The 12592-nt window shown below is 43.5% G+C and overlaps 1 long non-coding RNA gene across 1 annotated transcript; it reads left to right on the top strand.

Moving 5' to 3' along the window:
• Positions 1 to 2843: 2843 nt before the first annotated feature.
• Positions 2844 to 7341, top strand: LOC149126320 (uncharacterized). The gene is made up of 2 exons (XR_016235896.1): positions 2844 to 2942; positions 5576 to 7341. It is a non-coding gene; the product is annotated as an uncharacterized LOC149126320 (long non-coding RNA).
• The last annotated feature ends 5251 nt before the right edge of the window (positions 7342 to 12592 follow it).

Here is a 12592-nt window from a genome sequence, read left to right as displayed (position 1 = left end):
GTGGATGTTCTGTACATATTATTTCTTGAAGTCACCAAAAGACTGTTAAGAAACCTGGGGCAAAATACTTCCGTAATGAGATTCCTAATAGAAAAATGCTAGTTACTATCAGAGTCACATACATGTGTTTAGAAAGTGAAGAATTGTTGGGTATAGAGGAAAGAGGAAAAAAACACATTAAGTTACTCAAAACACTCTTCTCAGCCTTAGTCACTTTTTAAAGATTGTTGTTTTAATATTATTTAGAAATCAAATAGAATTAGGAAGACACTTTTACACTGAGCTATATGAGTATTCTTCAAAAGATTTGTAGAAAATTGAATTAAAGTATGAGTTTATTTTGATGTAAAAATGTTTTAAATCAACGAGTAGTTTTTTATAATAAGTGTTTTCCATGAACTTTTTGAAGACCTCTCTTTGAGCCTGGTGTATGTATTCCTCACTGTAGGATGAAGATGGGCCTAAAAATAAATTCAGAATGTCTGGGTATATTTATGAAGTGATAGGGACAATCGTCTTCAGCCATCTATTTTAGGTCAGATTCAGAGACTTTTTTTTTTTTTTTTTTTTTTTTGACAGGCAGAGTGGACAGTGAGAGAGAGAGACAGAGAGAGAAAGGTCTTCCTTTGCCGTTGGTTCACCCTCCAATGGCCGCCACTGCAGCCGGCGCACCGCGCTGATCCTGGCAGGAGCCAGGAGCCAGGTGCTTTTCCTGGTCTCCCATGGGGTGCAGGGCCCAAGCACCTGGGCCATCCTCCACTGCACTCCCTGGCCATAGCAGAGAGCTGGCCTGGAAGAGGGGCAACCGGGACAGAATCCGGCGCCCCAACCGGGACTAGAACCCGGTGTGCCGGCACCGCAAGGTGGAGGATTAGCCTATTGAGCCACGGCGCCGGCTGAGATTCAGAGACTTCTTGTCAAAGGAGATTGATGCCTCAGTCCATGAGCTTGAAGAGGGTCAGGAGACATGAGGAGAACATCAGAGATCTAAACCCAGATGATCCTGGTGCCCTGGGGCAGGAGGGTATCTGGTTAGAGTTGGAGGACTCATTTCCAGGAGTGGGACTTGAGGACAAAGTAGTCCTGTTTGGGGAAAATATGTGATGGAGCCTTAAAAAGAAATACCCTCCTACTTCTGAATGACGCTGATTTGGCATCATAAGGATTTGTTTATGGATCACAAGGAATTCATTATTGGCATGGGAATTAGTTTTGAAATGACTTTGGACAACTTGTTAAAGCTGGAGAAAGGAGAAACTCAGTGAAGATCTTACATTCTAGGAATTCTATGACAAGTGAGTGTCTACTAGCCCAAACTCCAGCCCTGTAGCAAGACCTTGTGGACCAGGGCCCCCACTAAGGATACCACTTTGATCACACTTTATTCCATAGCAACTCTCAGTGTCTCATGAAATTCCTGATGCTCACGCTGAACATGACCACAATCAATGCAATTTAGGTTGGCTATTACTAGTGACACTGGCAGGAAAACACATCTATGTTCAGCCACCATTCTACACCAAATAATAGTATTGCAACATATTGGGAAGGATTGTTTCAGCATTCATAAGTTTGCTCCACATTCACCATTCTTTCCAAGAAGGTGAAGAGTTAAAAATTGTATATGTGTGGGTGTCAAAAGTTAAGCTTAAGCTTACAGGTTTAAACCTTCCTGGTACAGCTGTGAAAATAAGACAGAGTAAAGTAGCACCTTGACAGTAGGGACTCCATTTTGGAGCACTTGAGACTGCATTCTGGGAAAGCACCCCCCCCCTCGTGAGACTCTGGTCTGAAACTATGATCTCAAATAGTCGGACAATAGCAGTGCACTACACCACCCTTGGCAACGCACAAAACCCCCCTAGCATGATTGCTCAAGCTTAAAAGTAGAAAGGTTGCACCTGGGTTACCTGGGCTAATAATGAAGATGTGATTTGTCTATGTCTTAAAATCATAATTGCTGATTGTAAGATTTTAGCAACCGCTTAGCAACCGTGTATTCTCTCCCCCCTCCCGATTTTGCGGTTTTTGCCTTTATAAACCCTATGCTGTAGTTCCTCACTGCTCCTCTGTCCTTGTCAGAGGGCCCCAACATGTTGGATCAATAAATTTAACCCTTTGCTGGTTGCATGAGAGAAAAAGTCTCTTGGAGTCGTTCCTCGGGCGGTGGGCTTTTTTTAGACCCTAACATTTGGAGGTTCCACCGAGATCTGACTGCTGCCTGTGGACGCCTCCAACGGATATCTCTCGGGGTGAGTAAGGCGCCTATTGTTTTGATTAAACGTGTACACTTTAATTTGTTGTTTGGTAAGGTTTGTTATTTGTTTGTAATCGGCAGCGTGGTTGTCGGGCTCGAGCGAGAGCTCCACCCGACTGTGGCGGGCAGACGTGCTCCGGAGCCACAGACCACATCCCGGGGGACGCCCCGGGAGAAAGGGAGAACTGGGGACGCCCAGTGTTTCCTGTTTGGTGGGTTGCCTGCAGTAGGGAAATAGACTGCAGAGACTCACATTTTGTTTGTACTGCCGAAACTTTGGTATTTGATCGAGCTCGTTAGTCTTTTGTATTTGTTAAGCATTTTTGGGACGCCGTGATGGCTCCCGTTTGGTAGACATTTGTGTGGTCGTTGTATGCTGCTTCTCTATGCTGTTTATCTGTTTGTGTACATTGTGTTGTCTGCTAACATGGGCCAGACTGTGTCTACACCTTTGTCTCTAACTTTAAATCATTGGTCAGAGGTAAGCCACTAGGCACATAACCTTTCTTTGTCAGTCAAAAAGGTAAAGTGGCAGTCTTTCTGTGTCTCTAAATGACCTGCTCTCAGAGTGGATTGGCCCCCGGAAGGCTCATTCCATTTACCACTCATTAGCCGAGTGAAAGAGGCCGTTCTCCAGCCTGGCCGTCATGGGCACCCAGACGGGGATTTTAAGAAGACATCGAAGGTCAGTATTCCTTCCCTCAAGCGGGACCAGATCTGTGGAAGTGACCGTTGAGTGTCCGGCACCCCACAGCTCTCCGAGAACGTGGAGTCCCCCCGGCCACGGCTTAGCTACGGCCGAAACTCCAGAGGGATTGTAAGGAACGGGAGGGAAATTAGGAAGGGCAGTTGGCTGAGAGCCTGGAGACCCCCTGAGCTCGCTTTGGCTTCCCGGCGGCCGGACTGTGACCCGAGGATCAGGTCTCTCTCTCGGAGGGACGCCTGGTCACGCTGCCTACTGCTACGCGAGCAGGGCTTAGCTTCGGTCGAGGCTAATATTGGCCCTTCAGGTAAACTCAGACAACTAGGTAGTGGGTAACCTTGAGTGATAGGAGATTTCAAACCCCACTCAGCCCCCAGACTGAGGAGCTTTATTGCTTTCTGCCTTCCTCCTTCTCCCAGGGGCTCCCTCCTCCACTCTTTTGCTCTCCTCATCTCCATTCCTGTACCACTGGCCAGGAGAAAGGGAGAGGGAAATTCCACAGGTCTCTCCACCCCGGAAAAGCTGTTACCTGTTACCTGTTAACCCTTTCCAACCTGGTAAAAAGTCTTTGCAGCTTATGGTAGCTCTGGTGCGTCTTAAAGTTTTTTGTGAAGTATTACTGTTGCTAAGCTTTGATTGCCTGAGGACTAAATCTAAAAAAAAAGCTAAAGTTAACTATCTGTTGTAATTGACTGAGTGTCTGCAGTAGTCCTAATTGATCTGGCTTTGGTTAAATTATAAGAGGTTCCCAACACTCTTAGTAAAACGGCACACTTACCCAACCCCACGGTTAGTCCTGCCAGGCCACGGTGTGTGCAGTCTTCCCTGTAAATGGGGGACCACAGCCTTTCTCTGCACTGTATTCTAGTTCATGTGGCCTGCCGCACTCAGGCAGGCATAGCCAAATATCTCTAGGCAGAGCCCCCACCCCAGGGTTGCTTTTTCTCTCCTCTCCTGGAGGAATTTCCAATTCAATACTACTGCTGGTCTTACCTAAGGGAGCCAGAACCTTAAGCCATTAACCCTTACCAACCTGATGGGTTTTTCTCTTTGCAGCTAATAAAAACCTAAACAATGGGTTATTCATCTGAGAGCATTCACCTGTCTTGAAGGTTTCGTGTTTTTCTATTGCCATTAGAGTCTTAATTGGGAAAACTACAATGCAAAGTTGTTTACATTGTTTATCTGTTTTTAATGTCTGAGTGATTACCCAACTGATCAGAAATGTACTAATTTTGGCTAAATGGTTTGACTCTCTGACAGCTTAAATTCTAAACCGAGTCTTCCAACTTTGGGCTTCCAGCCGGATCCCTGAAACTCTCAAAGAATGAGACTCTAAATTTGTTAAAGTAACAGCTGCTTGGGTCAATTCAAATTATATAAAATATATTAAAATGTTATAAATGGTGTCAGACCTATGCTGTATTTATGTTTTTGCTTTCCAGCTAAAGTGGTCTTATAAAAATAAGAGTAAATTCTGTGTATACAAGCCTTTATGTTGTTAACTAAAGTAAGCCAATACAGATTGGTTCAAAAAATTGAGGTAATGCAAACACCCTTCGGTTTGCTCAGTGGCTTGCTTGCTCAGTTTTACATGTCTTTGATATGCTTTAAACTTGTTTCTCTTAATGAGGAAGATCTTTTCAAAGTTGTAAACATGCACTAGTGTTTGCTGTCCAGGAGGTGTTATCCTCATGTTACTTAAAAACATAAAAATGTAATTTTAACTTTTATTTCAGATAATGGTGTGGTATTCATTAATAACTCAGTGTCTTAAGTCATCTTGACATCAGTGCTAAGTAAAACTTGAAAAAATATATTATATATACTTTTAACATCTCAAATTCGATAAAAAAAACTGTTTGAGTTTGTTAACATGTATTCTCATAGGTTGTCCATACAAGACAATTCAAGGCTATGTAAAAGAAACTACGGGTATAAAGTTTCAAAAGGTGTAAACAAGTCATAAAAAGTTTTAAAATGTTTACAATTTTAAAATATTGTTTACAGAGTTGAGTGCTAATGCCAAAATTACACTAACCTAAAGTTAAAGTCTGATCTTCTGTTATAACAATGGGGTTTAAAAAAAAAAAAAGGGTGTACTAATGTTAGTAAATATCTAAAAATGGTCTAAATCATAAATCTTGGAATCTGTTTCTGCAAAAACTGTAACGTCTATTTTAACAGTGTTTGCTTATTCGGTTACTCTGCCATTTCTAGAGTTAGGTCCTGTAAGCTCTTTTTTTGACTCTGTTAAATAATCCTAAATTATGTAAACTCTTATATACAAGGTTTTTTTTTATATCTGGTTTATTCGACAACAAGAGACATAAAATTCATGTTAATCCATTGTGTACTCTACTGTCTCTGTTAAGTTATGGTTATGCGGAAGATGCTAAAAAACTGGGTTCCAGAAACCCAAGAAAGCACTAGTGTCCACAGGCTACACGGTAAATACCCGGAAGCCAAAGAATGGCAGAGACCTCTGCCACAATTTCTCCTCTAAGTCAGGCTACACAGTAAACACTGGTTAAACTGCCAGTTAAATCTAAAAGCCCAAAAAGTCAGGCTAGAGACCCAACTCGCTGCCTCACTTCTCCTCTTTTCTCTTCCAGAAGGGAAGTTACTACTGTTCTGCAGGACTCTCCACTGTGATGTACGGTTTGATCCCCAGACCTTATGTAAGGGATGACTGACCTTTTCTGTAATAATGCCTGGCCACAGTATAGGGCCCCAAACAACAACAACAACAACAAAAAAGGTTAAAGTGTAAAATAATATGACAACTAGATCAATTTTTCGGTGTAAAAAGTTACACTGATGACCTCAAAGTATGCAAGCAGGTCACCACAGTGATCTTACCTAAAGGGTCATAGTTCTCCTCATGGGCATGGTCTTAACTCGCAGGAAAATACTAAGTGTCAGAATTTGCCCATGACCATAGTTTTTCTAGCTCACCCTGATATTTAAAAAAAATCTCCAAAAATCAGGATTGGGTTGAGCACCCCCTTGACTAACATCATAGAGGCTGCCTCCTTGGTCTACTTTATTAGAGACCAGGAAAACGAGGAGCAAGCTAGCAGCAGAGGATAGGAAACAGACCAATCAATGGCTGCTTTTCACGGTGATTGCCATCAAGGAGACCCAGCAAGGCCAGTGCACCCCAAATGGCACCTGTTGCTAATATAAGGAGCCAGGGCACTGGGCAAGCAGCTGTCATGACAGCAAATGCCTTCTGTCAGCCCTGCCAAGAGCACAGCCACTGGACACGGAACTGCCCTGGGTGTCGAAGGACTCCTGGTTCAGAACTACAGACCCTGTGGCCCCGAGCTAAAAAGCCTTTGGCTCTGCCTAGCCTCTGCCCAGCTTCCAGCTCCAGCCACTGCTACTGAGGGGATGGCCTAGGGTCAGTGAAACGCAAGTTGCCTATTTCTATCAGCCTCCTATTCAGCTCTCCTCCTAGTCCAGCCATGTAATGCAAGTCAACAGGGTGCCTCCCTTAAAGGAGATTTGCATCTCTTTCAATTCTCTTCCAGCACCCCATGGATAGGTCTGGGCCTCACACACCCAGCCAGGCCTTAAAAGTCTATCCAGTAACATTAAGCTTAGAAAGCCCTCCCTGCCAGTTCCTAAAAACAGGGCTTTCAATAACAGCTAACTCAGATAGCCCTACACCTATTTGAACAGGTCCTCACTGAGGACTTAAAGGGCCTATCTCTTGAGGGGGGTGCACAATAATCCATAATATAAATGGTTAAATGTAAATAATTCATTAGTCTGTCTTTTTCCCAGCCTGAGACTCTAGTCTTGTACATTGGCTTAACTTCCTAGCAAAACTGACTACTAAATATCCAAAAAATATATATATATATTGTCTCTGGGTCAATCAGACTAGACAGGCACAAACCCAAATTTGTACTTTTCCTGGAAAAAGCCAAACAGCTCCAGGACCAGGCCAAGCAGGGCTGGGATTTCTGACCTGACATCTGGTCCCGGAAATCCTGGCTATTTCCTCTCCTTGGCCCACTAACTTCTGTAATCTTGATGCTTCTCTTTGCACCGTGTGTTTTTAATGCCCTTGTTCGTTTTGTCTCTAACAGACTAAAAGCTGTTAAACTCCAAATGGTCATCAAGCAAGGCTTCCAGCCCATTCCACTGGACGACCTGAGCAGCCCTCTGGACCGAGCAACACAGTTTTTCCAAGGCCACTGTTGCACACCATAAGACAGGTAGCAAGAGGAAATACCCAAATCCCCCTCGACGCCCACATGCCAGCTTCGAAGAAGTTACAGAAAACGGAACTCCATCCATAATCCCAAAGAAGAATTTTGGGTATTACCTCTTGAGGGGAAAATATTAGGCAGAAAGTCAGTTATGAGCTTATGTGTGTGTGACATAAAGGCCTAATGTGTCCAGCATATGCATCTACATCTCAGTCATCCTGACAATGTTTCACGGGCAGCCTGGCCTTCGCATCCTGCCCTGCCCCCTTCTACCTGATAACCTGCCAGGTGGAGATGCCCGCCCCTTCTGCCTGACAGATCTTCCACAATCTCCCAGATGCAGCCCAGTATCTGCATTTCAGTATTACAGAACAGGCGGGGGTTAAATCTCATTTTCATGGGGGTGGGTTATGCGCGGCCCTGAAAAAAAAAAAAATATATTGTTTTTATGTCAACTAAACTGGGGTGGTTAGAAACTCCATGGCCAAACTCAAAAAAAACAACTGGAAAAATGGCAACGGGAAAGGAAAACTCAACAGGGATGGTTTGAGTCATGGTTCTGCCGGTCCCCATGGCTTACTACTCTACTGTCAGCCCTAACAGGACCCTTAATTGTTCTACTCCTAATTGTAACCATAGGACCTTGTGTGTTAAATAGACTCATCACCTTCATGTGGGAACAAGTTAAAAATGTTAAACTCATGGTTGTAAGACAACAATATGTCACATTAAAAGAGACAAAAACGAATAATCTCTAAGATTAGAGATCCTCACAACAAGGAGTGGGGAATGAAGAGTTAAAAATTGTATATGTGTGGGTGTCAAAAGTTAAGCTTAAGCTTACAGGTTTAAACCTTCCTGGTACAGCTGTGAAAATAAGACAGAGTAAAGTAGCACCTTGACAGTAGGGACTCCATTTTGGAGCACTTGAGACTGCATTCTGGGAAAGCACCCCCCCCCCCGTGAGACTCTGGTCTGAAACTATGATCTCAAATAGTCGGACAATAGCAGTGCACTACACCACCCTTGGCAACGCACAAAACCCCCCTAGCATGATTGCTCAAGCTTAAAAGTAGAAAGGTTGCACCTGGGTTACCTGGGCTAATAATGAAGATGTGATTTGTCTATGTCTTAAAATCATAATTGCTGATTGTAAGATTTTAGCAACCGCTTAGCAACCGTGTATTCTCTCCCCCCTCCCGATTTTGCGGTTTTTGCCTTTATAAACCCTATGCTGTAGTTCCTCACTGCTCCTCTGTCCTTGTCAGAGGGCCCCAACATGTTGGATCAATAAATTTAACCCTTTGCTGGTTGCATGAGAGAAAAAGTCTCTTGGAGTCGTTCCTCGGGCGGTGGGCTTTTTTTAGACCCTAACAAAGGAAGATGTTCATGTGAATATCAAAGTGGAAGCTAACTAGTAGCCATGGTGCTGGGCACATGGTCTTCCCTTCCTTAAGATTTCTTTCCCTTTCACATGCAACATTTCTGAAACAGGTAACATGTCTAGTCACTGCTACTGAGAACCTAGGAAGACATACAGAAATAACTAGTTCCAACTGAGGAAGAAAAGAAGATACAATGAATCAAACATGTCACTGGTACTACAAGTTTTTATAGGGCTGACTTTGCTCAGAACCATCTTTTGTTTTCAGTGTGCTTCATTCACCTTTGGCATTCCCTCCTAAAAATGTATTTTTGCCTTCTCTGACCTTATGAATTCACAGGAAAAATATTTCTGCAAAAACATGAAACCCATCCATTACAACACAATATGGGTTTCACAACATGCTCAATGCTGAGTTTGTGCTGGCCATGATACCAGATCTTTCATCCTAGCATGACAAGGTGCTTTGTACCCCATCTATATTCTCCTCTACCTTTGGCAATTAATGCGAAGAAAAGTAAAGAGATAGTTGGCTGGCTTGAATATAGAGACAGAGCCAGATATAGAATTTAGAAGTCTAACTCGTTTCTTTCACACACTCTAAAATTATAGGATTGTTTCATTCCTCCTCCTTGTCCCATGGCTCTTCCCACTTATGACTGCTGTTCACACCAGTGCTTCACGGAAATGACTTCCTGGAAGTTAAAAAAAAAAGAATTGTGAAAGCAAAGTCCTGAATTTTCAACAGCCTATATTTCCCTGAACTCCAGAGTAGACCATTTCTTGTCATTTAGAGAGATACAGAGAAACCCAGAAATCATTGTGAAACTATTAACAGGAGGTTTATTCTCACATCTAAGTTAGATATCATTAGACTTTGCTTTTGTATATTTAATCTTGGTGTTGTAATAATCTGTTACATGGATATAATAATATATCTGTGGTGAGATTGTATGAGGATTAAATTAGATAATTTTATAAAATGCTTAATAAGCTTTCCTTTTATGAATGTAAAGGGGAAAGGGTACCATGTTATAGCTTTCAATTTAATTCCAATAAGTTCAGTTTCAAACTATTTTCCATGTGCTTATTTCATGTGAGGAAATGCTCTGTCCCTTTGGAAAGAGAGGGTGATGACTGTGTTGCATCAAGGGCTTGTTCTGTGTCATGGCTGCCATTTTGGTTGCACTGTTGTCTAACATAGTGGCTCTGAGGATGGATTCTAGAACTAAAGCTGCCATGAACTGCTTTGCACCAAATGCTGCCCCTGGTCTTTTCTGGCTGTGTGGCTGGGGCAATTTTTTTTTAGCTTAAAATATCTTAATTTTTTCATAGAGTTATTATAGGTGTTTAGAATGTTTAACTCTTGTAAGGTGATAACTGATCTTTCTTTTAGCTTGTATATTTTCTTGCTTTAATTTTCTCACCATATCCTGTGATCTAGAAGTGTTGGCTCACGATTCATTGCAGCCTCACAGGAGTAAGGGCCTCAGTGGTGGGTCGCTGTGTCCTGGAATGTAGCCCTCTCTTTACATATTTTAACTTACAGGCTTGTAAATACTTTGAAATGTACAAATCTGAAGTGCAAATTTATTAACTTGCCTCAATGAATACAATTACTGTAGGTTTTAGGGGTTAAAGTGGGGACTCCAGGGAAGTGTTCTAACAATGTTTCGGCTTAGATATAGCTGACTTTTCTTGGGCGAGTTACTTACCCAACTTGAACTTTGGAGTTCTCATCTCTAAGTTTAGGCTACTACGAGGATAGTACTTTAAATATGTATGTATGTATTTATTTGACAGGCAGAGTTATAGAGGGTGGGGGAGAGACAGAGAGGGAGACCTTCCATCAGCTGGCTCACTCCCCAGATGGCTGCAATGGCCAGGCTAAAGCCAGGAGCTAGGAAGTTCAGGTCTCCCACTTGGATACAGGGACCCAAGTACTTTGGCCATCCTCCCCTGCTTTCCCAGGAGCATTAACAGGCAACTGGATCAGAAGTGGAGCAGTTGGGACATGAACTGGCACCCATCTGGATGCTGGCATTGCAGACTTAACTTGCTATGCCACAATACCAGCCCAGGGGATAGTTCTTCTTCTTTTTTAAGATTTATTTACTTATTTGAAAGGCAGAAAGAGAACGAGAAGCTGGAGAGCTAGATATCTTCCACTGGGACACTCCCCAAATGGCTACAACAGCCAGATCTGGGATAGGCAAAGCCAGGAGCCAGGAACCCCAACCAGATCTACTACATGAGTTGCAGGGGCCTAAGCACTTAGGCTATTTTTCTCTGTCTTCCTGGGAAACTGGATTAGTAGGAAACAGGATCAGAAGCAGAATAGCTAGGACTCAAACTGGCATTCCTGTATGGGATGCTGGCATCCCAAGTGGCATCTCAACCTGCTGAGCCACAATGCTGGCCCCAGAGGGTAGCACATTTAAGAAATACAACGAGGGTTAAATGGTATAAATACTATAAGGCATTTGGCACACAGGGAAGAGATTGTTAAGAAATGAGCATTTCTAGGCTCTCCTTTCTGACTACGGAGGAAGTGTTTCTCAGCTTTCCCTGCAGTTATCAGTGTTGTACATTAGAGTGCGATTGCCAGGGAGGGCTTCAATTCAGACTGACTCAGCAAACTTCCCACAGGCAAACCTTGCTCTCTTTCCTCTATCCACCAAATGAATTAGAGATCTCTGAGAACCTGGGGATGATTCAGTCAGTGATGGAAAAGGCATAATCCTGAGTGAGCTTCCCTGCCCTTTCCCACCAAAAAAACCACTCTTGACCATATGTGAGGGAAACATTTAAAAACTTTTATTAGGGTAACTTATGGAGGTTTAAGATTTTTAAAAAAGATTTGTTTATTTGAAAGGCAGGGTTACAGAGAGGAGGAGGAGGAAGAGGAGGAGGAGAAGGAGAGAGAGAGGTCTTCCATGCGCTGGTGCACTCCCCAGATGGCCACAATGGACAGAGCTGTGTTGATCTGAAGCCAGAAGCCAGGAACCAGGAGCTTCTTCTGGGTCTCCCACATGGGTATAGGGGCCCAAGGACTTGGGCCATCTTCCACTGCTTTCCAAGGTCATAGCAGAGAGATGGATTGGAAGTGGAGCAGCTGAGACTGGAACCGGTGCCCATAATGGCATTGCAGGCAGTGGCATTACTCACTATGCCAAAGCGCCAGCATGGAGGTTTAGGATTTTTAAGACAACACTATTGGCCGGCGCCACAGCTCACTAGGCTAATCCTCCGCCTAGCGGCGCCGGCACATCGGGTTCTAGTCCTGGTCGGGGCTCTGGATTCTATCCCGGTTGCCCCTCTTCCAGGCCAGCTCTCTGCTGTGGCCAGGGAGTGCAGTGGAGGATGGCCCGAGTACTTGGGCCCTGCACCCCATGGGAGACCAGGATAAGTACCTGGCTCCTGCCATCGGATCAGCGCGGTTCGCCGGCCGCAGCGTGCCGGCCATTGGAGGGTGAACCAACGGCAAAGGAAGACCTTTCTCTCTCTCTCTCTCTCACTGTCCACTCTGCCTGTCAAACAAAAACAAAAACAAAAAAAAAAAAAACCAAAAAAAAAAACCAAAAAAAAACACTATTAACCTATCCTAAGGAAAATAATCCAGTAGCTGGCTGCTCAAATTGATGAACCAGTTTTAGTTAATGACCATTATCAGCAATGAGACCATGATGCTCACAGTCTCAGTTTCTATTGATTTAAGGCTCTTCATGGGAAATTGAGTGAGTCCTCTGTACCCTTCTCAGAACATTTCTTAGTAAAGGAATCAGTAAACGAAGGTGGTTTGATGTCCACATCAATGGCAGTGAGGCAAGAAACACTTGACTTGTCCCTCAGAAGTGAACGCCTCTCTGTGAACCATCATTTCTATTTTCAAGACAGGGCTGCAAAAACACTGATACGTTTGTTCCCTTTTACAGATTGCTGGTACAGCCAGTGTACCCATTGTGCTTTTTTACATGCTTTCTTTAAACAAGATTCAGTGAGGTTGATGAGGAACCAACTCTGGC

Source organism: Oryctolagus cuniculus, chromosome 6 (genome assembly GCF_051225735.1).
Source record: "Oryctolagus cuniculus isolate XC-2025 breed Fujian yellow rabbit chromosome 6, ASM5122573v1, whole genome shotgun sequence".
Lineage (NCBI taxonomy): Eukaryota > Metazoa > Chordata > Mammalia > Lagomorpha > Leporidae > Oryctolagus > Oryctolagus cuniculus.
Note: the sequence above shows the minus strand (reverse complement) of the source record. Positions and strands in the feature narration are given on the sequence as shown.